The 22,123-nt window shown below is 47.7% G+C and overlaps 15 non-coding genes across 15 annotated transcripts; all 15 read left to right on the forward strand.

Annotated features, from left to right (window-relative positions):
- The first annotated feature begins 536 nt into the window (after positions 1 to 536).
- LOC142696787 (U2 spliceosomal RNA) lies at positions 537 to 727 on the forward strand. Its single transcript, XR_012864644.1, has one exon. It is a non-coding gene; the product is annotated as a U2 spliceosomal RNA (small nuclear RNA).
- A 1,292-nt stretch (positions 728 to 2,019) lies between these two features.
- Positions 2,020 to 2,210, forward strand: LOC142696788 (U2 spliceosomal RNA). The gene has a single exon (XR_012864645.1). It is a non-coding gene; the product is annotated as a U2 spliceosomal RNA (small nuclear RNA).
- A 1,308-nt stretch (positions 2,211 to 3,518) lies between these two features.
- On the forward strand, positions 3,519 to 3,709 carry LOC142696790 (U2 spliceosomal RNA). The gene has a single exon (XR_012864647.1). It is a non-coding gene; the product is annotated as a U2 spliceosomal RNA (small nuclear RNA).
- Positions 3,710 to 4,997: 1,288 nt separating this feature from the next.
- On the forward strand, positions 4,998 to 5,188 carry LOC142696791 (U2 spliceosomal RNA). Its single transcript, XR_012864648.1, has one exon. It is a non-coding gene; the product is annotated as a U2 spliceosomal RNA (small nuclear RNA).
- Positions 5,189 to 6,488: 1,300 nt separating this feature from the next.
- Positions 6,489 to 6,679, forward strand: LOC142696792 (U2 spliceosomal RNA). The gene has a single exon (XR_012864649.1). It is a non-coding gene; the product is annotated as a U2 spliceosomal RNA (small nuclear RNA).
- Positions 6,680 to 7,951: 1,272 nt separating this feature from the next.
- Positions 7,952 to 8,142, forward strand: LOC142696793 (U2 spliceosomal RNA). The gene has a single exon (XR_012864650.1). It is a non-coding gene; the product is annotated as a U2 spliceosomal RNA (small nuclear RNA).
- Positions 8,143 to 9,458: 1,316 nt separating this feature from the next.
- Positions 9,459 to 9,649, forward strand: LOC142696577 (U2 spliceosomal RNA). Its single transcript, XR_012864459.1, has one exon. It is a non-coding gene; the product is annotated as a U2 spliceosomal RNA (small nuclear RNA).
- A 1,276-nt stretch (positions 9,650 to 10,925) lies between these two features.
- LOC142696794 (U2 spliceosomal RNA) lies at positions 10,926 to 11,116 on the forward strand. The gene has a single exon (XR_012864651.1). It is a non-coding gene; the product is annotated as a U2 spliceosomal RNA (small nuclear RNA).
- Positions 11,117 to 12,391: 1,275 nt separating this feature from the next.
- Positions 12,392 to 12,582, forward strand: LOC142696795 (U2 spliceosomal RNA). Its single transcript, XR_012864652.1, has one exon. It is a non-coding gene; the product is annotated as a U2 spliceosomal RNA (small nuclear RNA).
- A 1,281-nt stretch (positions 12,583 to 13,863) lies between these two features.
- Positions 13,864 to 14,054, forward strand: LOC142696548 (U2 spliceosomal RNA). Its single transcript, XR_012864433.1, has one exon. It is a non-coding gene; the product is annotated as a U2 spliceosomal RNA (small nuclear RNA).
- Positions 14,055 to 15,350: 1,296 nt separating this feature from the next.
- Positions 15,351 to 15,541, forward strand: LOC142696796 (U2 spliceosomal RNA). Its single transcript, XR_012864653.1, has one exon. It is a non-coding gene; the product is annotated as a U2 spliceosomal RNA (small nuclear RNA).
- Positions 15,542 to 16,821: 1,280 nt separating this feature from the next.
- Positions 16,822 to 17,012, forward strand: LOC142696550 (U2 spliceosomal RNA). The gene has a single exon (XR_012864435.1). It is a non-coding gene; the product is annotated as a U2 spliceosomal RNA (small nuclear RNA).
- A 1,299-nt stretch (positions 17,013 to 18,311) lies between these two features.
- On the forward strand, positions 18,312 to 18,502 carry LOC142696798 (U2 spliceosomal RNA). The gene has a single exon (XR_012864654.1). It is a non-coding gene; the product is annotated as a U2 spliceosomal RNA (small nuclear RNA).
- Positions 18,503 to 19,782: 1,280 nt separating this feature from the next.
- LOC142696551 (U2 spliceosomal RNA) lies at positions 19,783 to 19,973 on the forward strand. Its single transcript, XR_012864436.1, has one exon. It is a non-coding gene; the product is annotated as a U2 spliceosomal RNA (small nuclear RNA).
- Positions 19,974 to 21,274: 1,301 nt separating this feature from the next.
- On the forward strand, positions 21,275 to 21,465 carry LOC142696799 (U2 spliceosomal RNA). Its single transcript, XR_012864655.1, has one exon. It is a non-coding gene; the product is annotated as a U2 spliceosomal RNA (small nuclear RNA).
- The last annotated feature ends 658 nt before the right edge of the window (positions 21,466 to 22,123 follow it).

A 22,123-nucleotide genomic window follows, 5' to 3' on the forward strand; every position in this document is an offset into this window, starting at 1 on the left:
TGCCCTCTCAGGCAACACTGAGTGACTGACTGAGCCTCACCGTCTTATATAAAGTTCAGACGGAACTTTGCACGTGTCATAGTGGAGCCCTCAGGATTCCAGAGCCAGCTTTCTGACATCATAATGGGGCCTCAGAGATAAAAGCCTGGGCCCAGGCAGTGTTGGTCAGTGCTGCTCAGCAGGCAGCACTGGACTGGACTGGATTACAGCTGATACAAGGTGTGAAGGAACAAGGGGTGGCTGTGGGCATGCACTTGCTGCCGCTGCCAGTGTTTATCTGCATGGCAGCAGGGCATTTGGGCGTTGCCAGGAAGGCGTTTTTATGTAGATTCCTCCTCTTTCAGCACTGCATTGTGGTGCAAGCAAAAGAAGCAAATCCTGTCTGGCTTCCTCTCCGGCCTTTATTCACCTCCCGTGTAGCTGTGAGTGTGTGAGCCTGCAGGGCCCCATGGAATTGCCTAGAAGTAGGCTGAATCGCTGCAAGGGCTGAACAGCAGTATCGGGCAGGCTCGGGCAACGCGCGGCCCGTTCGGGTTATCGCTTCTCGGCCTTTTGGCTAAGATCAAGTGTAGTATCTGTTCTTATCAGTTTAATATCTGATACGTCCCCTATCTGGGGACCATATATTAAATGGATTTTTAGAACAGGGAGATGGAAATAGAGCTTGCTCTGTCCACTCCACGCATTGACCTGGTATTGCAGTATTTCCAGGACCGGTGCACCCTTTCCTTATGTGTTGACTAAAAGCAGATTCCAAAAGTGTTTTTTGTCTTTGCTATTGTTTCTGTCTTTCTGAAGGGATCTCCCCTTTTAATCCCATTATTTCAACACCTGTTGGACAATGCATGAGTGATAATGAGCTCATTGATTAAATGCAATTAATGAATAGATTGCCACCTCTTGTTGTGTGTCGTCTGTGTTTCTGTGTTTCCGGCATTTCACATTGGAACACCTCATTCACCTTCCTTGTCTTCTCTCCGCCCTCCCTTTTAGGTAAGTTAAAGAGCTGCACCTGAGCCAGCCACTGATTGATTGATTGATTGATTGATTGATTGATTGATTGATTGATTGATTGATTGATGCAGCACAACAGTCAAATAGTGGAGTGGAGTAGGGGAACAGCAAACAGCCAATAAAGCAGCCCGCCCGCTCGCCTGCCCGCCACAATGGACCTACCTGTGTACACTAGATGGATGTGATGGAATGTACTGTCGTCCCTACATTTCAAGAAGAAGTAAGAATTGCAGTTGCAACAAAGCCTTGCTTGCCTACAAAGAGAGCAGCAATTTGGATTTGTTACTATGTTACCTAGAAGAATAACAAACTGTGCAAGGATGGAGGTTGTAGGAGCAAGGAGAAGTTGTCTGTAAAGTTGGTGGATGCCTATTTTCCATTTTGCAGTCCCTTGTCTCCCTCTTGTGGCCTCCTGGAGGCAACTAGCTGTGCAAAAAAAAGACAGCCTGGCGGCCGGCTGTTGCAGTGTTGCCCTCTCAGGCAACACTGAGTGACTGACTGAGCCTCACCGTCTTATATAAAGTTCAGACGGAACTTTGCACGTGTCATAGTGGAGCCCTCAGGATTCCAGAGCCAGCTTTCTGACATCATAATGGGGCCTCAGAGATAAAAGCCTGGGCCCAGGCAGTGTTGGTCAGTGCTGCTCAGCAGGCAGCACTGGACTGGACTGGATTACAGCTGATACAAGGTGTGAAGGAACAAGGGGTGGCTGTGGGCATGCACTTGCTGCCGCTGCCAGTGTTTATCTGCATGGCAGCAGGGCATTTGGGCGTTGCCAGGAAGGCGTTTTTATGTAGATTCCTCCTCTTTCAGCACTGCATTGTGGTGCAAGCAAAAGAAGCAAATCCTGTCTGGCTTCCTCTCCGGCCTTTATTCACCTCCCGTGTAGCTGTGAGTGTGTGAGCCTGCAGGGCCCCATGGAATTGCCTAGAAGTAGGCTGAATCGCTGCAAGGGCTGAACAGCAGTATCGGGCAGGCTCGGGCAACGCGCGGCCCGTTCGGGTTATCGCTTCTCGGCCTTTTGGCTAAGATCAAGTGTAGTATCTGTTCTTATCAGTTTAATATCTGATACGTCCCCTATCTGGGGACCATATATTAAATGGATTTTTAGAACAGGGAGATGGAAATAGAGCTTGCTCTGTCCACTCCACGCATTGACCTGGTATTGCAGTATTTCCAGGACCGGTGCACCCTTTCCTTATGTGTTGACTAAAAGCAGATTCCAAAAGTGTTTTTTGTCTTTGCTATTGTTTCTGTCTTTCTGAAGGGATCTCCCCTTTTAATCCCATTATTTCAACACCTGTTGGACAATGCATGAGTGATAATGAGCTCATTGATTAAATGCAATTAATGAATAGATTGCCACCTCTTGTTGTGTGTCGTCTGTGTTTCTGTGTTTCCGGCATTTCACATTGGAACACCTCATTCACCTTCCTTGTCTTCTCTCCGCCCTCCCTTTTAGGTAAGTTAAAGAGCTGCACCTGAGCCAGCCACTGATTGATTGATTGATTAATTGATTGATTGATTGATTGATTGATTGATTGATTGATTGATTGATTGATTGATGCAGCACAACAGTCAAATAGTGGAGTGGAGTAGGGGAACAGCAAACAGCCAATAAAGCAGCCCGCCCGCTCGCCTGCCCGCCACAATGGACCTACCTGTGTACACTAGATGGATGTGATGGAATGTACTGTCGTCCCTACATTTCAAGAAGAAGTAAGAATTGCAGTTGCAACAAAGCCTTGCTTGCCTACAAAGAGAGCAGCAATTTGGATTTGTTACTATGTTACCTAGAAGAATAACAAACTGTGCAAGGATGGAGGTTGTAGGAGCAAGGAGAAGTTGTCTGTAAAGTTGGTGGATGCCTATTTTCCATTTTGCAGTCCCTTGTCTCCCTCTTGTGGCCTCCTGGAGGCAACTAGCTGTGCAAAAAAAAGACAGCCTGGTGGCCGGCTGTTGCAGTGTTGCCCTCTCAGGCAACACTGAGTGACTGACTGAGCCTCACCGTCTTATATAAAGTTCAGACGGAACTTTGCACGTGTCATAGTGGAGCCCTCAGGATTCCAGAGCCAGCTTTCTGACATCATAATGGGGCCTCAGAGATAAAAGCCTGGGCCCAGGCAGTGTTGGTCAGTGCTGCTCAGCAGGCAGCACTGGACTGGACTGGATTACAGCTGATACAAGGTGTGAAGGAACAAGGGGTGGCTGTGGGCATGCACTTGCTGCCGCTGCCAGTGTTTATCTGCATGGCAGCAGGGCATTTGGGCGTTGCCAGGAAGGCGTTTTTATGTAGATTCCTCCTCTTTCAGCACTGCATTGTGGTGCAAGCAAAAGAAGCAAATCCTGTCTGGCTTCCTCTCCGGCCTTTATTCACCTCCCGTGTAGCTGTGAGTGTGTGAGCCTGCAGGGCCCCATGGAATTGCCTAGAAGTAGGCTGAATCGCTGCAAGGGCTGAACAGCAGTATCGGGCAGGCTCGGGCAACGCGCGGCCCGTTCGGGTTATCGCTTCTCGGCCTTTTGGCTAAGATCAAGTGTAGTATCTGTTCTTATCAGTTTAATATCTGATACGTCCCCTATCTGGGGACCATATATTAAATGGATTTTTAGAACAGGGAGATGGAAATAGAGCTTGCTCTGTCCACTCCACGCATTGACCTGGTATTGCAGTATTTCCAGGACCGGTGCACCCTTTCCTTATGTGTTGACTAAAAGCAGATTCCAAAAGTGTTTTTTGTCTTTGCTATTGTTTCTGTCTTTCTGAAGGGATCTCCCCTTTTAATCCCATTATTTCAACACCTGTTGGACAATGCATGAGTGATAATGAGCTCATTGATTAAATGCAATTAATGAATAGATTGCCACCTCTTGTTGTGTGTCGTCTGTGTTTCTGTGTTTCCGGCATTTCACATTGGAACACCTCATTCACCTTCCTTGTCTTCTCTCCGCCCTCCCTTTTAGGTAAGTTAAAGAGCTGCACCTGAGCCAGCCACTGATTGATTGATTGATTGATTGATTGATTGATTGATTGATTGATTGATTGATGCAGCACAACAGTCAAATAGTGGAGTGGAGTAGGGGAACAGCAAACAGCCAATAAAGCAGCCCGCCCGCTCGCCTGCCCGCCACAATGGACCTACCTGTGTACACTAGATGGATGTGATGGAATGTACTGTCGTCCCTACATTTCAAGAAGAAGTAAGAATTGCAGTTGCAACAAAGCCTTGCTTGCCTACAAAGAGAGCAGCAATTTGGATTTGTTACTATGTTACCTAGAAGAATAACAAACTGTGCAAGGATGGAGGTTGTAGGAGCAAGGAGAAGTTGTCTGTAAAGTTGGTGGATGCCTATTTTCCATTTTGCAGTCCCTTGTCTCCCTCTTGTGGCCTCCTGGAGGCAACTAGCTGTGCAAAAAAAAGACAGCCTGGCGGCCGGCTGTTGCAGTGTTGCCCTCTCAGGCAACACTGAGTGACTGACTGAGCCTCACCGTCTTATATAAAGTTCAGACGGAACTTTGCACGTGTCATAGTGGAGCCCTCAGGATTCCAGAGCCAGCTTTCTGACATCATAATGGGGCCTCAGAGATAAAAGCCTGGGCCCAGGCAGTGTTGGTCAGTGCTGCTCAGCAGGCAGCACTGGACTGGACTGGATTACAGCTGATACAAGGTGTGAAGGAACAAGGGGTGGCTGTGGGCATGCACTTGCTGCCGCTGCCAGTGTTTATCTGCATGGCAGCAGGGCATTTGGGCGTTGCCAGGAAGGCGTTTTTATGTAGATTCCTCCTCTTTCAGCACTGCATTGTGGTGCAAGCAAAAGAAGCAAATCCTGTCTGGCTTCCTCTCCGGCCTTTATTCACCTCCCGTGTAGCTGTGAGTGTGTGAGCCTGCAGGGCCCCATGGAATTGCCTAGAAGTAGGCTGAATCGCTGCAAGGGCTGAACAGCAGTATCGGGCAGGCTCGGGCAACGCGCGGCCCGTTCGGGTTATCGCTTCTCGGCCTTTTGGCTAAGATCAAGTGTAGTATCTGTTCTTATCAGTTTAATATCTGATACGTCCCCTATCTGGGGACCATATATTAAATGGATTTTTAGAACAGGGAGATGGAAATAGAGCTTGCTCTGTCCACTCCACGCATTGACCTGGTATTGCAGTATTTCCAGGACCGGTGCACCCTTTCCTTATGTGTTGACTAAAAGCAGATTCCAAAAGTGTTTTTTGTCTTTGCTATTGTTTCTGTCTTTCTGAAGGGATCTCCCCTTTTAATCCCATTATTTCAACACCTGTTGGACAATGCATGAGTGATAATGAGCTCATTGATTAAATGCAATTAATGAATAGATTGCCACCTCTTGTTGTGTGTCGTCTGTGTTTCTGTGTTTCCGGCATTTCACATTGGAACACCTCATTCACCTTCCTTGTCTTCTCTCCGCCCTCCCTTTTAGGTAAGTTAAAGAGCTGCACCTGAGCCAGCCACTGATTGATTGATTGATTGATTGATTGATTGATTGATTGATTGATTGATTGATTGATTGATTGATGCAGCACAACAGTCAAATAGTGGAGTGGAGTAGGGGAACAGCAAACAGCCAATAAAGCAGCCCGCCCGCTCGCCTGCCCGCCACAATGGACCTACCTGTGTACACTAGATGGATGTGATGGAATGTACTGTCGTCCCTACATTTCAAGAAGAAGTAAGAATTGCAGTTGCAACAAAGCCTTGCTTGCCTACAAAGAGAGCAGCAATTTGGATTTGTTACTATGTTACCTAGAAGAATAACAAACTGTGCAAGGATGGAGGTTGTAGGAGCAAGGAGAAGTTGTCTGTAAAGTTGGTGGATGCCTATTTTCCATTTTGCAGTCCCTTGTCTCCCTCTTGTGGCCTCCTGGAGGCAACTAGCTGTGCAAAAAAAAGACAGCCTGGCGGCCGGCTGTTGCAGTGTTGCCCTCTCAGGCAACACTGAGTGACTGACTGAGCCTCACCGTCTTATATAAAGTTCAGATGGAACTTTGCACGTGTCATAGTGGAGCCCTCAGGATTCCAGAGCCAGCTTTCTGACATCATAATGGGGCCTCAGAGATAAAAGCCTGGGCCCAGGCAGTGTTGGTCAGTGCTGCTCAGCAGGCAGCACTGGACTGGACTGGATTACAGCTGATACAAGGTGTGAAGGAACAAGGGGTGGCTGTGGGCATGCACTTGCTGCCGCTGCCAGTGTTTATCTGCATGGCAGCAGGGCATTTGGGCGTTGCCAGGAAGGCGTTTTTATGTAGATTCCTCCTCTTTCAGCACTGCATTGTGGTGCAAGCAAAAGAAGCAAATCCTGTCTGGCTTCCTCTCCGGCCTTTATTCACCTCCCGTGTAGCTGTGAGTGTGTGAGCCTGCAGGGCCCCATGGAATTGCCTAGAAGTAGGCTGAATCGCTGCAAGGGCTGAACAGCAGTATCGGGCAGGCTCGGGCAACGCGCGGCCCGTTCGGGTTATCGCTTCTCGGCCTTTTGGCTAAGATCAAGTGTAGTATCTGTTCTTATCAGTTTAATATCTGATACGTCCCCTATCTGGGGACCATATATTAAATGGATTTTTAGAACAGGGAGATGGAAATAGAGCTTGCTCTGTCCACTCCACGCATTGACCTGGTATTGCAGTATTTCCAGGACCGGTGCACCCTTTCCTTATGTGTTGACTAAAAGCAGATTCCAAAAGTGTTTTTTGTCTTTGCTATTGTTTCTGTCTTTCTGAAGGGATCTCCCCTTTTAATCCCATTATTTCAACACCTGTTGGACAATGCATGAGTGATAATGAGCTCATTGATTAAATGCAATTAATGAATAGATTGCCACCTCTTGTTGTGTGTCGTCTGTGTTTCTGTGTTTCCGGCATTTCACATTGGAACACCTCATTCACCTTCCTTGTCTTCTCTCCGCCCTCCCTTTTAGGTAAGTTAAAGAGCTGCACCTGAGCCAGCCACTGATTGATTGATTGATTGATTGATTGATTGATTGATGCAGCACAACAGTCAAATAGTGGAGTGGAGTAGGGGAACAGCAAACAGCCAATAAAGCAGCCCGCCCGCTCGCCTGCCCGCCACAATGGACCTACCTGTGTACACTAGATGGATGTGATGGAATGTACTGTCGTCCCTACATTTCAAGAAGAAGTAAGAATTGCAGTTGCAACAAAGCCTTGCTTGCCTACAAAGAGAGCAGCAATTTGGATTTGTTACTATGTTACCTAGAAGAATAACAAACTGTGCAAGGATGGAGGTTGTAGGAGCAAGGAGAAGTTGTCTGTAAAGTTGGTGGATGCCTATTTTCCATTTTGCAGTCCCTTGTCTCCCTCTTGTGGCCTCCTGGAGGCAACTAGCTGTGCAAAAAAAAGACAGCCTGGCGGCCGGCTGTTGCAGTGTTGCCCTCTCAGGCAACACTGAGTGACTGACTGAGCCTCACCGTCTTATATAAAGTTCAGACGGAACTTTGCACGTGTCATAGTGGAGCCCTCAGGATTCCAGAGCCAGCTTTCTGACATCATAATGGGGCCTCAGAGATAAAAGCCTGGGCCCAGGCAGTGTTGGTCAGTGCTGCTCAGCAGGCAGCACTGGACTGGACTGGATTACAGCTGATACAAGGTGTGAAGGAACAAGGGGTGGCTGTGGGCATGCACTTGCTGCCGCTGCCAGTGTTTATCTGCATGGCAGCAGGGCATTTGGGCGTTGCCAGGAAGGCGTTTTTATGTAGATTCCTCCTCTTTCAGCACTGCATTGTGGTGCAAGCAAAAGAAGCAAATCCTGTCTGGCTTCCTCTCCGGCCTTTATTCACCTCCCGTGTAGCTGTGAGTGTGTGAGCCTGCAGGGCCCCATGGAATTGCCTAGAAGTAGGCTGAATCGCTGCAAGGGCTGAACAGCAGTATCGGGCAGGCTCGGGCAACGCGCGGCCCGTTCGGGTTATCGCTTCTCGGCCTTTTGGCTAAGATCAAGTGTAGTATCTGTTCTTATCAGTTTAATATCTGATACGTCCCCTATCTGGGGACCATATATTAAATGGATTTTTAGAACAGGGAGATGGAAATAGAGCTTGCTCTGTCCACTCCACGCATTGACCTGGTATTGCAGTATTTCCAGGACCGGTGCACCCTTTCCTTATGTGTTGACTAAAAGCAGATTCCAAAAGTGTTTTTTGTCTTTGCTATTGTTTCTGTCTTTCTGAAGGGATCTCCCCTTTTAATCCCATTATTTCAACACCTGTTGGACAATGCATGAGTGATAATGAGCTCATTGATTAAATGCAATTAATGAATAGATTGCCACCTCTTGTTGTGTGTCGTCTGTGTTTCTGTGTTTCCGGCATTTCACATTGGAACACCTCATTCACCTTCCTTGTCTTCTCTCCGCCCTCCCTTTTAGGTAAGTTAAAGAGCTGCACCTGAGCCAGCCACTGATTGATTGATTGATTGATTGATTGATTGATTGATTGATTGATTGATTGATTGATTGATTGATTGATTGATTGATTGATGCAGCACAACAGTCAAATAGTGGAGTGGAGTAGGGGAACAGCAAACAGCCAATAAAGCAGCCCGCCCGCTCGCCTGCCCGCCACAATGGACCTACCTGTGTACACTAGATGGATGTGATGGAATGTACTGTCGTCCCTACATTTCAAGAAGAAGTAAGAATTGCAGTTGCAACAAAGCCTTGCTTGCCTACAAAGAGAGCAGCAATTTGGATTTGTTACTATGTTACCTAGAAGAATAACAAACTGTGCAAGGATGGAGGTTGTAGGAGCAAGGAGAAGTTGTCTGTAAAGTTGGTGGATGCCTATTTTCCATTTTGCAGTCCCTTGTCTCCCTCTTGTGGCCTCCTGGAGGCAACTAGCTGTGCAAAAAAAAGACAGCCTGGCGGCCGGCTGTTGCAGTGTTGCCCTCTCAGGCAACACTGAGTGACTGACTGAGCCTCACCGTCTTATATAAAGTTCAGACGGAACTTTGCACGTGTCATAGTGGAGCCCTCAGGATTCCAGAGCCAGCTTTCTGACATCATAATGGGGCCTCAGAGATAAAAGCCTGGGCCCAGGCAGTGTTGGTCAGTGCTGCTCAGCAGGCAGCACTGGACTGGACTGGATTACAGCTGATACAAGGTGTGAAGGAACAAGGGGTGGCTGTGGGCATGCACTTGCTGCCGCTGCCAGTGTTTATCTGCATGGCAGCAGGGCATTTGGGCGTTGCCAGGAAGGCGTTTTTATGTAGATTCCTCCTCTTTCAGCACTGCATTGTGGTGCAAGCAAAAGAAGCAAATCCTGTCTGGCTTCCTCTCCGGCCTTTATTCACCTCCCGTGTAGCTGTGAGTGTGTGAGCCTGCAGGGCCCCATGGAATTGCCTAGAAGTAGGCTGAATCGCTGCAAGGGCTGAACAGCAGTATCGGGCAGGCTCGGGCAACGCGCGGCCCGTTCGGGTTATCGCTTCTCGGCCTTTTGGCTAAGATCAAGTGTAGTATCTGTTCTTATCAGTTTAATATCTGATACGTCCCCTATCTGGGGACCATATATTAAATGGATTTTTAGAACAGGGAGATGGAAATAGAGCTTGCTCTGTCCACTCCACACATTGACCTGGTATTGCAGTATTTCCAGGACCGGTGCACCCTTTCCTTATGTGTTGACTAAAAGCAGATTCCAAAAGTGTTTTTTGTCTTTGCTATTGTTTCTGTCTTTCTGAAGGGATCTCCCCTTTTAATCCCATTATTTCAACACCTGTTGGACAATGCATGAGTGATAATGAGCTCATTGATTAAATGCAATTAATGAATAGATTGCCACCTCTTGTTGTGTGTCGTCTGTGTTTCTGTGTTTCCGGCATTTCACATTGGAACACCTCATTCACCTTCCTTGTCTTCTCTCCGCCCTCCCTTTTAGGTAAGTTAAAGAGCTGCACCTGAGCCAGCCACTGATTGATTGATTGATTGATTGATTGATTGATTGATTGATGCAGCACAACAGTCAAATAGTGGAGTGGAGTAGGGGAACAGCAAACAGCCAATAAAGCAGCCCGCCCGCTCGCCTGCCCGCCACAATGGACCTACCTGTGTACACTAGATGGATGTGATGGAATGTACTGTCGTCCCTACATTTCAAGAAGAAGTAAGAATTGCAGTTGCAACAAAGCCTTGCTTGCCTACAAAGAGAGCAGCAATTTGGATTTGTTACTATGTTACCTAGAAGAATAACAAACTGTGCAAGGATGGAGGTTGTAGGAGCAAGGAGAAGTTGTCTGTAAAGTTGGTGGATGCCTATTTTCCATTTTGCAGTCCCTTGTCTCCCTCTTGTGGCCTCCTGGAGGCAACTAGCTGTGCAAAAAAAAGACAGCCTGGCGGCCGGCTGTTGCAGTGTTGCCCTCTCAGGCAACACTGAGTGACTGACTGAGCCTCACCGTCTTATATAAAGTTCAGACGGAACTTTGCACGTGTCATAGTGGAGCCCTCACGATTCCAGAGCCAGCTTTCTGACATCATAATGGGGCCTCAGAGATAAAAGCCTGGGCCCAGGCAGTGTTGGTCAGTGCTGCTCAGCAGGCAGCACTGGACTGGACTGGATTACAGCTGATACAAGGTGTGAAGGAACAAGGGGTGGCTGTGGGCATGCACTTGCTGCCGCTGCCAGTGTTTATCTGCATGGCAGCAGGGCATTTGGGCGTTGCCAGGAAGGCGTTTTTATGTAGATTCCTCCTCTTTCAGCACTGCATTGTGGTGCAAGCAAAAGAAGCAAATCCTGTCTGGCTTCCTCTCCGGCCTTTATTCACCTCCCGTGTAGCTGTGAGTGTGTGAGCCTGCAGGGCCCCATGGAATTGCCTAGAAGTAGGCTGAATCGCTGCAAGGGCTGAACAGCAGTATCGGGCAGGCTCGGGCAACGCGCGGCCCGTTCGGGTTATCGCTTCTCGGCCTTTTGGCTAAGATCAAGTGTAGTATCTGTTCTTATCAGTTTAATATCTGATACGTCCCCTATCTGGGGACCATATATTAAATGGATTTTTAGAACAGGGAGATGGAAATAGAGCTTGCTCTGTCCACTCCACGCATTGACCTGGTATTGCAGTATTTCCAGGACCGGTGCACCCTTTCCTTATGTGTTGACTAAAAGCAGATTCCAAAAGTGTTTTTTGTCTTTGCTATTGTTTCTGTCTTTCTGAAGGGATCTCCCCTTTTAATCCCATTATTTCAACACCTGTTGGACAATGCATGAGTGATAATGAGCTCATTGATTAAATGCAATTAATGAATAGATTGCCACCTCTTGTTGTGTGTCGTCTGTGTTTCTGTGTTTCCGGCATTTCACATTGGAACACCTCATTCACCTTCCTTGTCTTCTCTCCGCCCTCCCTTTTAGGTAAGTTAAAGAGCTGCACCTGAGCCAGCCACTGATTGATTGATTGATTGATTGATTGATTGATTGATTGATTGATGCAGCACAACAGTCAAATAGTGGAGTGGAGTAGGGGAACAGCAAACAGCCAATAAAGCAGCCCGCCCGCTCGCCTGCCCGCCACAATGGACCTACCTGTGTACACTAGATGGATGTGATGGAATGTACTGTCGTCCCTACATTTCAAGAAGAAGTAAGAATTGCAGTTGCAACAAAGCCTTGCTTGCCTACAAAGAGAGCAGCAATTTGGATTTGTTACTATGTTACCTAGAAGAATAACAAACTGTGCAAGGATGGAGGTTGTAGGAGCAAGGAGAAGTTGTCTGTAAAGTTGGTGGATGCCTATTTTCCATTTTGCAGTCCCTTGTCTCCCTCTTGTGGCCTCCTGGAGGCAACTAGCTGTGCAAAAAAAAGACAGCCTGGCGGCCGGCTGTTGCAGTGATGCCCTCTCAGGCAACACTGAGTGACTGACTGAGCCTCACCGTCTTATATAAAGTTCAGACGGAACTTTGCACGTGTCATAGTGGAGCCCTCAGGATTCCAGAGCCAGCTTTCTGACATCATAATGGGGCCTCAGAGATAAAAGCCTGGGCCCAGGCAGTGTTGGTCAGTGCTGCTCAGCAGGCAGCACTGGACTGGATTACAGCTGATACAAGGTGTGAAGGAACAAGGGGTGGCTGTGGGCATGCACTTGCTGCCGCTGCCAGTGTTTATCTGCATGGCAGCAGGGCATTTGGGCGTTGCCAGGAAGGCGTTTTTATGTAGATTCCTCCTCTTTCAGCACTGCATTGTGGTGCAAGCAAAAGAAGCAAATCCTGTCTGGCTTCCTCTCCGGCCTTTATTCACCTCCCGTGTAGCTGTGAGTGTGTGAGCCTGCAGGGCCCCATGGAATTGCCTAGAAGTAGGCTGAATCGCTGCAAGGGCTGAACAGCAGTATCGGGCAGGCTCGGGCAACGCGCGGCCCGTTCGGGTTATCGCTTCTCGGCCTTTTGGCTAAGATCAAGTGTAGTATCTGTTCTTATCAGTTTAATATCTGATACGTCCCCTATCTGGGGACCATATATTAAATGGATTTTTAGAACAGGGAGATGGAAATAGAGCTTGCTCTGTCCACTCCACGCATTGACCTGGTATTGCAGTATTTCCAGGACCGGTGCACCCTTTCCTTATGTGTTGACTAAAAGCAGATTCCAAAAGTGTTTTTTGTCTTTGCTATTGTTTCTGTCTTTCTGAAGGGATCTCCCCTTTTAATCCCATTATTTCAACACCTGTTGGACAATGCATGAGTGATAATGAGCTCATTGATTAAATGCAATTAATGAATAGATTGCCACCTCTTGTTGTGTGTCGTCTGTGTTTCTGTGTTTCCGGCATTTCACATTGGAACACCTCATTCACCTTCCTTGTCTTCTCTCCGCCCTCCCTTTTAGGTAAGTTAAAGAGCTGCACCTGAGCCAGCCACTGATTGATTGATTGATTGATTGATTGATTGATTGATTGATTGATGCAGCACAACAGTCAAATAGTGGAGTGGAGTAGGGGAACAGCAAACAGCCAATAAAGCAGCCCGCCCGCTCGCCTGCCCGCCACAATGGACCTACCTGTGTACACTAGATGGATGTGATGGAATGTACTGTCGTCCCTACATTTCAAGAAGAAGTAAGAATTGCAGTTGCAACAAAGCCTTGCTTGCCTACAAAGAGAGCAGCAATTTGGATTTGTTACTATGTTACCTAGAAGAATAACAAACTGTGCAAGGATGGAGGTTGTAGGAGCAAGGAGAAGTTGTCTGTAAAGTTGGTGGATGCCTATTTTCCATTTTGCAGTCCCTTGTCTCCCTCTTGTGGCCTCCTGGAGGCAACTAGCTGTGCAAAAAAAAAGACAGCCTGGCGGCCGGCTGTTGCAGTGTTGCCCTCTCAGGCAACACTGAGTGACTGACTGAGCCTCACCGTCTTATATAAAGTTCAGACGGAACTTTGCACGTGTCATAGTGGAGCCCTCAGGATTCCAGAGCCAGCTTTCTGACATCATAATGGGGCCTCAGAGATAAAAGCCTGGGCCCAGGCAGTGTTGGTCAGTGCTGCTCAGCAGGCAGCACTGGACTGGACTGGATTACAGCTGATACAAGGTGTGAAGGAACAAGGGGTGGCTGTGGGCATGCACTTGCTGCCGCTGCCAGTGTTTATCTGCATGGCAGCAGGGCATTTGGGCGTTGCCAGGAAGGCGTTTTTATGTAGATTCCTCCTCTTTCAGCACTGCATTGTGGTGCAAGCAAAAGAAGCAAATCCTGTCTGGCTTCCTCTCCGGCCTTTATTCACCTCCCGTGTAGCTGTGAGTGTGTGAGCCTGCAGGGCCCCATGGAATTGCCTAGAAGTAGGCTGAATCGCTGCAAGGGCTGAACAGCAGTATCGGGCAGGCTCGGGCAACGCGCGGCCCGTTCGGGTTATCGCTTCTCGGCCTTTTGGCTAAGATCAAGTGTAGTATCTGTTCTTATCAGTTTAATATCTGATACGTCCCCTATCTGGGGACCATATATTAAATGGATTTTTAGAACAGGGAGATGGAAATAGAGCTTGCTCTGTCCACTCCGCGCATTGACCTGGTATTGCAGTATTTCCAGGACCGGTGCACCCTTTCCTTATGTGTTGACTAAAAGCAGATTCCAAAAGTGTTTTTTGTCTTTGCTATTGTTTCTGTCTTTCTGAAGGGATCTCCCCTTTTAATCCCATTATTTCAACACCTGTTGGACAATGCATGAGTGATAATGAGCTCATTGATTAAATGCAATTAATGAATAGATTGCCACCTCTTGTTGTGTGTCGTCTGTGTTTCTGTGTTTCCGGCATTTCACATTGGAACACCTCATTCACCTTCCTTGTCTTCTCTCCGCCCTCCCTTTTAGGTAAGTTAAAGAGCTGCACCTGAGCCAGCCACTGATTGATTGCTTGATTGATTGATTGATTGATTGATTGATTGATTGATTGATTGATTGATGCAGCACAACAGTCAAATAGTGGAGTGGAGTAGGGGAACAGCAAACAGCCAATAAAGCAGCCCGCCCGCTCGCCTGCCCGCCACAATGGACCTACCTGTGTACACTAGATGGATGTGATGGAATGTACTGTCGTCCCTACATTTCAAGAAGAAGTAAGAATTGCAGTTGCAACAAAGCCTTGCTTGCCTACAAAGAGAGCAGCAATTTGGATTTGTTACTATGTTACCTAGAAGAATAACAAACTGTGCAAGGATGGAGGTTGTAGGAGCAAGGAGAAGTTGTCTGTAAAGTTGGTGGATGCCTATTTTCCATTTTGCAGTCCCTTGTCTCCCTCTTGTGGCCTCCTGGAGGCAACTAGCTGTGCAAAAAAAAGACAGCCTGGCGGCCGGCTGTTGCAGTGTTGCCCTCTCAGGCAACACTGAGTGACTGACTGAGCCTCACCGTCTTATATAAAGTTCAGACGGAACTTTGCACGTGTCATAGTGGAGCCCTCAGGATTCCAGAGCCAGCTTTCTGACATCATAATGGGGCCTCAGAGATAAAAGCCTGGGCCCAGGCAGTGTTGGTCAGTGCTGCTCAGCAGGCAGCACTGGACTGGACTGGATTACAGCTGATACAAGGTGTGAAGGAACAAGGGGTGGCTGTGGGCATGCACTTGCTGCCACTGCCAGTGTTTATCTGCATGGCAGCAGGGCATTTGGGCGTTGCCAGGAAGGCGTTTTTATGTAGATTCCTCCTCTTTCAGCACTGCATTGTGGTGCAAGCAAAAGAAGCAAATCCTGTCTGGCTTCCTCTCCGGCCTTTATTCACCTCCCGTGTAGCTGTGAGTGTGTGAGCCTGCAGGGCCCCATGGAATTGCCTAGAAGTAGGCTGAATCGCTGCAAGGGCTGAACAGCAGTATCGGGCAGGCTCGGGCAACGCGCGGCCCGTTCGGGTTATCGCTTCTCGGCCTTTTGGCTAAGATCAAGTGTAGTATCTGTTCTTATCAGTTTAATATCTGATACGTCCCCTATCTGGGGACCATATATTAAATGGATTTTTAGAACAGGGAGATGGAAATAGAGCTTGCTCTGTCCACTCCACGCATTGACCTGGTATTGCAGTATTTCCAGGACCGGTGCACCCTTTCCTTATGTGTTGACTAAAAGCAGATTCCAAAAGTGTTTTTTGTCTTTGCTATTGTTTCTGTCTTTCTGAAGGGATCTCCCCTTTTAATCCCATTATTTCAACACCTGTTGGACAATGCATGAGTGATAATGAGCTCATTGATTAAATGCAATTAATGAATAGATTGCCACCTCTTGTTGTGTGTCGTCTGTGTTTCTGTGTTTCCGGCATTTCACATTGGAACACCTCATTCACCTTCCTTGTCTTCTCTCCGCCCTCCCTTTTAGGTAAGTTAAAGAGCTGCACCTGAGCCAGCCACTGATTGATTGATTGATTGATTGATTGATTGATTGATTGATTGATGCAGCACAACAGTCAAATAGTGGAGTGGAGTAGGGGAACAGCAAACAGCCAATAAAGCAGCCCGCCCGCTCGCCTGCCCGCCACAATGGACCTACCTGTGTACACTAGATGGATGTGATGGAATGTACTGTCGTCCCTACATTTCAAGAAGAAGTAAGAATTGCAGTTGCAACAAAGCCTTGCTTGCCTACAAAGAGAGCAGCAATTTGGATTTGTTACTATGTTACCTAGAAGAATAACAAACTGTGCAAGGATGGAGGTTGTAGGAGCAAGGAGAAGTTGTCTGTAAAGTTGGTGGATGCCTATTTTCCATTTTGCAGTCCCTTGTCTCCCTCTTGTGGCCTCCTGGAGGCAACTAGCTGTGCAAAAAAAAGACAGCCTGGCGGCCGGCTGTTGCAGTGTTGCCCTCTCAGGCAACACTGAGTGACTGACTGAGCCTCACCGTCTTATATAAAGTTCAGACGGAACTTTGCACGTGTCATAGTGGAGCCCTCAGGATTCCAGAGCCAGCTTTCTGACATCATAATGGGGCCTCAGAGATAAAAGCCTGGGCCCAGGCAGTGTTGGTCAGTGCTGCTCAGCAGGCAGCACTGGACTGGACTGGATTACAGCTGATACAAGGTGTGAAGGAACAAGGGGTGGCTGTGGGCATGCACTTGCTGCCGCTGCCAGTGTTTATCTGCATGGCAGCAGGGCATTTGGGCGTTGCCAGGAAGGCGTTTTTATGTAGATTCCTCCTCTTTCAGCACTGCATTGTGGTGCAAGCAAAAGAAGCAAATCCTGTCTGGCTTCCTCTCCGGCCTTTATTCACCTCCCGTGTAGCTGTGAGTGTGTGAGCCTGCAGGGCCCCATGGAATTGCCTAGAAGTAGGCTGAATCGCTGCAAGGGCTGAACAGCAGTATCGGGCAGGCTCGGGCAACGCGCGGCCCGTTCGGGTTATCGCTTCTCGGCCTTTTGGCTAAGATCAAGTGTAGTATCTGTTCTTATCAGTTTAATATCTGATACGTCCCCTATCTGGGGACCATATATTAAATGGATTTTTAGAACAGGGAGATGGAAATAGAGCTTGCTCTGTCCACTCCGCGCATTGACCTGGTATTGCAGTATTTCCAGGACCGGTGCACCCTTTCCTTATGTGTTGACTAAAAGCAGATTCCAAAAGTGTTTTTTGTCTTTGCTATTGTTTCTGTCTTTCTGAAGGGATCTCCCCTTTTAATCCCATTATTTCAACACCTGTTGGACAATGCATGAGTGATAATGAGCTCATTGATTAAATGCAATTAATGAATAGATTGCCACCTCTTGTTGTGTGTCGTCTGTGTTTCTGTGTTTCCGGCATTTCACATTGGAACACCTCATTCACCTTCCTTGTCTTCTCTCCGCCCTCCCTTTTAGGTAAGTTAAAGAGCTGCACCTGAGCCAGCCACTGATTGATTGCTTGATTGATTGATTGATTGATTGATTGATTGATTGATTGATTGATTGATTGATGCAGCACAACAGTCAAATAGTGGAGTGGAGTAGGGGAACACAAACAGCCAATAAAGCAGCCCGCCCGCTCGCCTGCCCGCCACAATGGACCTACCTGTGTACACTAGATGGATGTGATGGAATGTACTGTCGTCCCTACATTTCAAGAAGAAGTAAGAATTGCAGTTGCAACAAAGCCTTGCTTGCCTACAAAGAGAGCAGCAATTTGGATTTGTTACTATGTTACCTAGAAGAATAACAAACTGTGCAAGGATGGAGGTTGTAGGAGCAAGGAGAAGTTGTCTGTAAAGTTGGTGGATGCCTATTTTCCATTTTGCAGTCCCTTGTCTCCCTCTTGTGGCCTCCTGGAGGCAACTAGCTGTGCAAAAAAAAGACAGCCTGGCGGCCGGCTGTTGCAGTGTTGCCCTCTCAGGCAACACTGAGTGACTGACTGAGCCTCACCGTCTTATATAAAGTTCAGACGGAACTTTGCACGTGTCATAGTGGAGCCCTCAGGATTCCAGAGCCAGCTTTCTGACATCATAATGGGGCCTCAGAGATAAAAGCCTGGGCCCAGGCAGTGTTGGTCAGTGCTGCTCAGCAGGCAGCACTGGACTGGACTGGATTACAGCTGATACAAGGTGTGAAGGAACAAGGGGTGGCTGTGGGCATGCACTTGCTGCCACTGCCAGTGTTTATCTGCATGGCAGCAGGGCATTTGGGCGTTGCCAGGAAGGCGTTTTTATGTAGATTCCTCCTCTTTCAGCACTGCATTGTGGTGCAAGCAAAAGAAGCAAATCCTGTCTGGCTTCCTCTCCGGCCTTTATTCACCTCCCGTGTAGCTGTGAGTGTGTGAGCCTGCAGGGCCCCATGGAATTGCCTAGAAGTAGGCTGAATCGCTGCAAGGGCTGAACAGCAGTATCGGGCAGGCTCGGGCAACGCGCGGCCCGTTCGGGTTATCGCTTCTCGGCCTTTTGGCTAAGATCAAGTGTAGTATCTGTTCTTATCAGTTTAATATCTGATACGTCCCCTATCTGGGGACCATATATTAAATGGATTTTTAGAACAGGGAGATGGAAATAGAGCTTGCTCTGTCCACTCCACGCATTGACCTGGTATTGCAGTATTTCCAGGACCGGTGCACCCTTTCCTTATGTGTTGACTAAAAGCAGATTCCAAAAGTGTTTTTTGTCTTTGCTATTGTTTCTGTCTTTCTGAAGGGATCTCCCCTTTTAATCCCATTATTTCAACACCTGTTGGACAATGCATGAGTGATAATGAGCTCATTGATTAAATGCAATTAATGAATAGATTGCCACCTCTTGTTGTGTGTCGTCTGTGTTTCTGTGTTTCCGGCATTTCACATTGGAACACCTCATTCACCTTCCTTGTCTTCTCTCCGCCCTCCCTTTTAGGTAAGTTAAAGAGCTGCACCTGAGCCAGCCACTGATTGATTGATTGATTGATTGATTGATTGATTGATTGATTGATGCAGCACAACAGTCAAATAGTGGAGTGGAGTAGGGGAACAGCAAACAGCCAATAAAGCAGCCCGCCCGCTCGCCTGCCCGCCACAATGGACCTACCTGTGTACACTAGATGGATGTGATGGAATGTACTGTCGTCCCTACATTTCAAGAAGAAGTAAGAATTGCAGTTGCAACAAAGCCTTGCTTGCCTACAAAGAGAGCAGCAATTTGGATTTGTTACTATGTTACCTAGAAGAATAACAAACTGTGCAAGGATGGAGGTTGTAGGAGCAAGGAGAAGTTGTCTGTAAAGTTGGTGGATGCCTATTTTCCATTTTGCAGTCCCTTGTCTCCCTCTTGTGGCCTCCTGGAGGCAACTAGCTGTGCAAAAAAAAGACAGCCTGGCGGCCGGCTGTTGCAGTGTTGCCCTCTCAGGCAACACTGAGTGACTGACTGAGCCTCACCGTCTTATATAAAGTTCAGACGGAACTTTGCACGTGTCATAGTGGAGCCCTCAGGATTCCAGAGCCAGCTTTCTGACATCATAATGGGGCCTCAGAGATAAAAGCCTGGGCCCAGGCAGTGTTGGTCAGTGCTGCTCAGCAGGCAGCACTGGACTGGACTGGATTACAGCTGATACAAGGTGTGAAGGAACAAGGGGTGGCTGTGGGCATGCACTTGCTGCCGCTGCCAGTGTTTATCTGCATGGCAGCAGGGCATTTGGGCGTTGCCAGGAAGGCGTTTTTATGTAGATTCCTCCTCTTTCAGCACTGCATTGTGGTGCAAGCAAAAGAAGCAAATCCTGTCTGGCTTCCTCTCCGGCCTTTATTCACCTCCCGTGTAGCTGTGAGTGTGTGAGCCTGCAGGGCCCCATGGAATTGCCTAGAAGTAGGCTGAATCGCTGCAAGGGCTGAACAGCAGTATCGGGCAGGCTCGGGCAACGCGCGGCCCGTTCGGGTTATCGCTTCTCGGCCTTTTGGCTAAGATCAAGTGTAGTATCTGTTCTTATCAGTTTAATATCTGATACGTCCCCTATCTGGGGACCATATATTAAATGGATTTTTAGAACAGGGAGATGGAAATAGAGCTTGCTCTGTCCACTCCGCGCATTGACCTGGTATTGCAGTATTTCCAGGACCGGTGCACCCTTTCCTTATGTGTTGACTAAAAGCAGATTCCAAAAGTGTTTTTTGTCTTTGCTATTGTTTCTGTCTTTCTGAAGGGATCTCCCCTTTTAATCCCATTATTTCAACACCTGTTGGACAATGCATGAGTGATAATGAGCTCATTGATTAAATGCAATTAATGAATAGATTGCCACCTCTTGTTGTGTGTCGTCTGTGTTTCTGTGTTTCCGGCATTTCACATTGGAACACCTCATTCACCTTCCTTGTCTTCTCTCCGCCCTCCCTTTTAGGTAAGTTAAAGAGCTGCACCTGAGCCAGCCACTGATTGATTGCTTGATTGATTGATTGATTGATTGATTGATTGATTGATTGATTGATTGATTGATGCAGCACAACAGTCAAATAGTGGAGTGGAGTAGGGGAACAGCAAACAGCCAATAAAGCAGCCCGCCCGCTCGCCTGCCCGCCACAATGGACCTACCTGTGTACACTAGATGGATGTGATGGAATGTACTGTCGTCCCTACATTTCAAGAAGAAGTAAGAATTGCAGTTGCAACAAAGCCTTGCTTGCCTACAAAGAGAGCAGCAATTTGGATTTGTTACTATGTTACCTAGAAGAATAACAAACTGTGCAAGGATGGAGGTTGTAGGAGCAAGGAGAAGTTGTCTGTAAAGTTGGTGGATGCCTATTTTCCATTTTGCAGTCCCTTGTCTCCCTCTTGTGGCCTCCTGGAGGCAACTAGCTGTGCAAAAAAAAGACAGCCTGGCGGCCGGCTGTTGCAGTGTTGCCCTCTCAGGCAACACTGAGTGACTGACTGAGCCTCACCGTCTTATATAAAGTTCAGACGGAACTTTGCACGTGTCATAGTGGAGCCCTCAGGATTCCAGAGCCAGCTTTCTGACATCATAATGGGGCCTCAGAGATAAAAGCCTGGGCCCAGGCAGTGTTGGTCAGTGCTGCTCAGCAGGCAGCACTGGACTGGACTGGATTACAGCTGATACAAGGTGTGAAGGAACAAGGGGTGGCTGTGGGCATGCACTTGCTGCCGCTGCCAGTGTTTATCTGCATGGCAGCAGGGCATTTGGGCGTTGCCAGGAAGGCGTTTTTATGTAGATTCCTCCTCTTTCAGCACTGCATTGTGGTGCAAGCAAAAGAAGCAAATCCTGTCTGGCTTCCTCTCCTGGCCTTTATTCACCTCCCGTGTAGCTGTGAGTGTGTGAGCCTGCAGGGCCCCATGGAATTGCCTAGAAGTAGGCTGAATCGCTGCAAGGGCTGAACAGCAGTATCGGGCAGGCTCGGGCAACGCGCGGCCCGTTCGGGTTATCGCTTCTCGGCCTTTTGGCTAAGATCAAGTGTAGTATCTGTTCTTATCAGTTTAATATCTGATACGTCCCCTATCTGGGGACCATATATTAAATGGATTTTTAGAACAGGGAGATGGAAATAGAGCTTGCTCTGTCCACTCCACGCATTGACCTGGTATTGCAGTATTTCCAGGACCGGTGCACCCTTTCCTTATGTGTTGACTAAAAGCAGATTCCAAAAGTGTTTTTTGTCTTTGCTATTGTTTCTGTCTTTCTGAAGGGATCTCCCCTTTTAATCCCATTATTTCAACACCTGTTGGACAATGCATGAGTGATAATGAGCTCATTGATTAAATGCAATTAATGAATAGATTGCCACCTCTTGTTGTGTGTCGTCTGTGTTTCTGTGTTTCCGGCATTTCACATTGGAACACCTCATTCACCTTCCTTGTCTTCTCTCCGCCCTCCCTTTTAGGTAAGTTAAAGAGCTGCACCTGAGCCAGCCACTGATTGATTGATTGATTGATTGATTGATTGATTGATTGATTGATGCAGCACAACAGTCAAATAGTGGAGTGGAGTAGGGGAACAGCAAACAGCCAATAAAGCAGCCCGCCCGCTCGCCTGCCCGCCACAATGGACCTACCTGTGTACACTAGATGGATGTGATGGAATGTACTGTCGTCCCTACATTTCAAGAAGAAGTAAGAATTGCAGTTGCAACAAAGCCTTGCTTGCCTACAAAGAGAGCAGCAATTTGGATTTGTTACTATGTTACCTAGAAGAATAACAAACTGTGCAAGGATGGAGGTTGTAGGAGCAAGGAGAAGTTGTCTGTAAAGTTGGTGGATGCCTATTTTCCATTTT

The sequence above is a fragment of the Rhinoderma darwinii genome (genome assembly GCF_050947455.1).
Source record: "Rhinoderma darwinii isolate aRhiDar2 chromosome 5 unlocalized genomic scaffold, aRhiDar2.hap1 SUPER_5_unloc_7, whole genome shotgun sequence".
Classification (NCBI taxonomy): domain Eukaryota; kingdom Metazoa; phylum Chordata; class Amphibia; order Anura; family Rhinodermatidae; genus Rhinoderma; species Rhinoderma darwinii.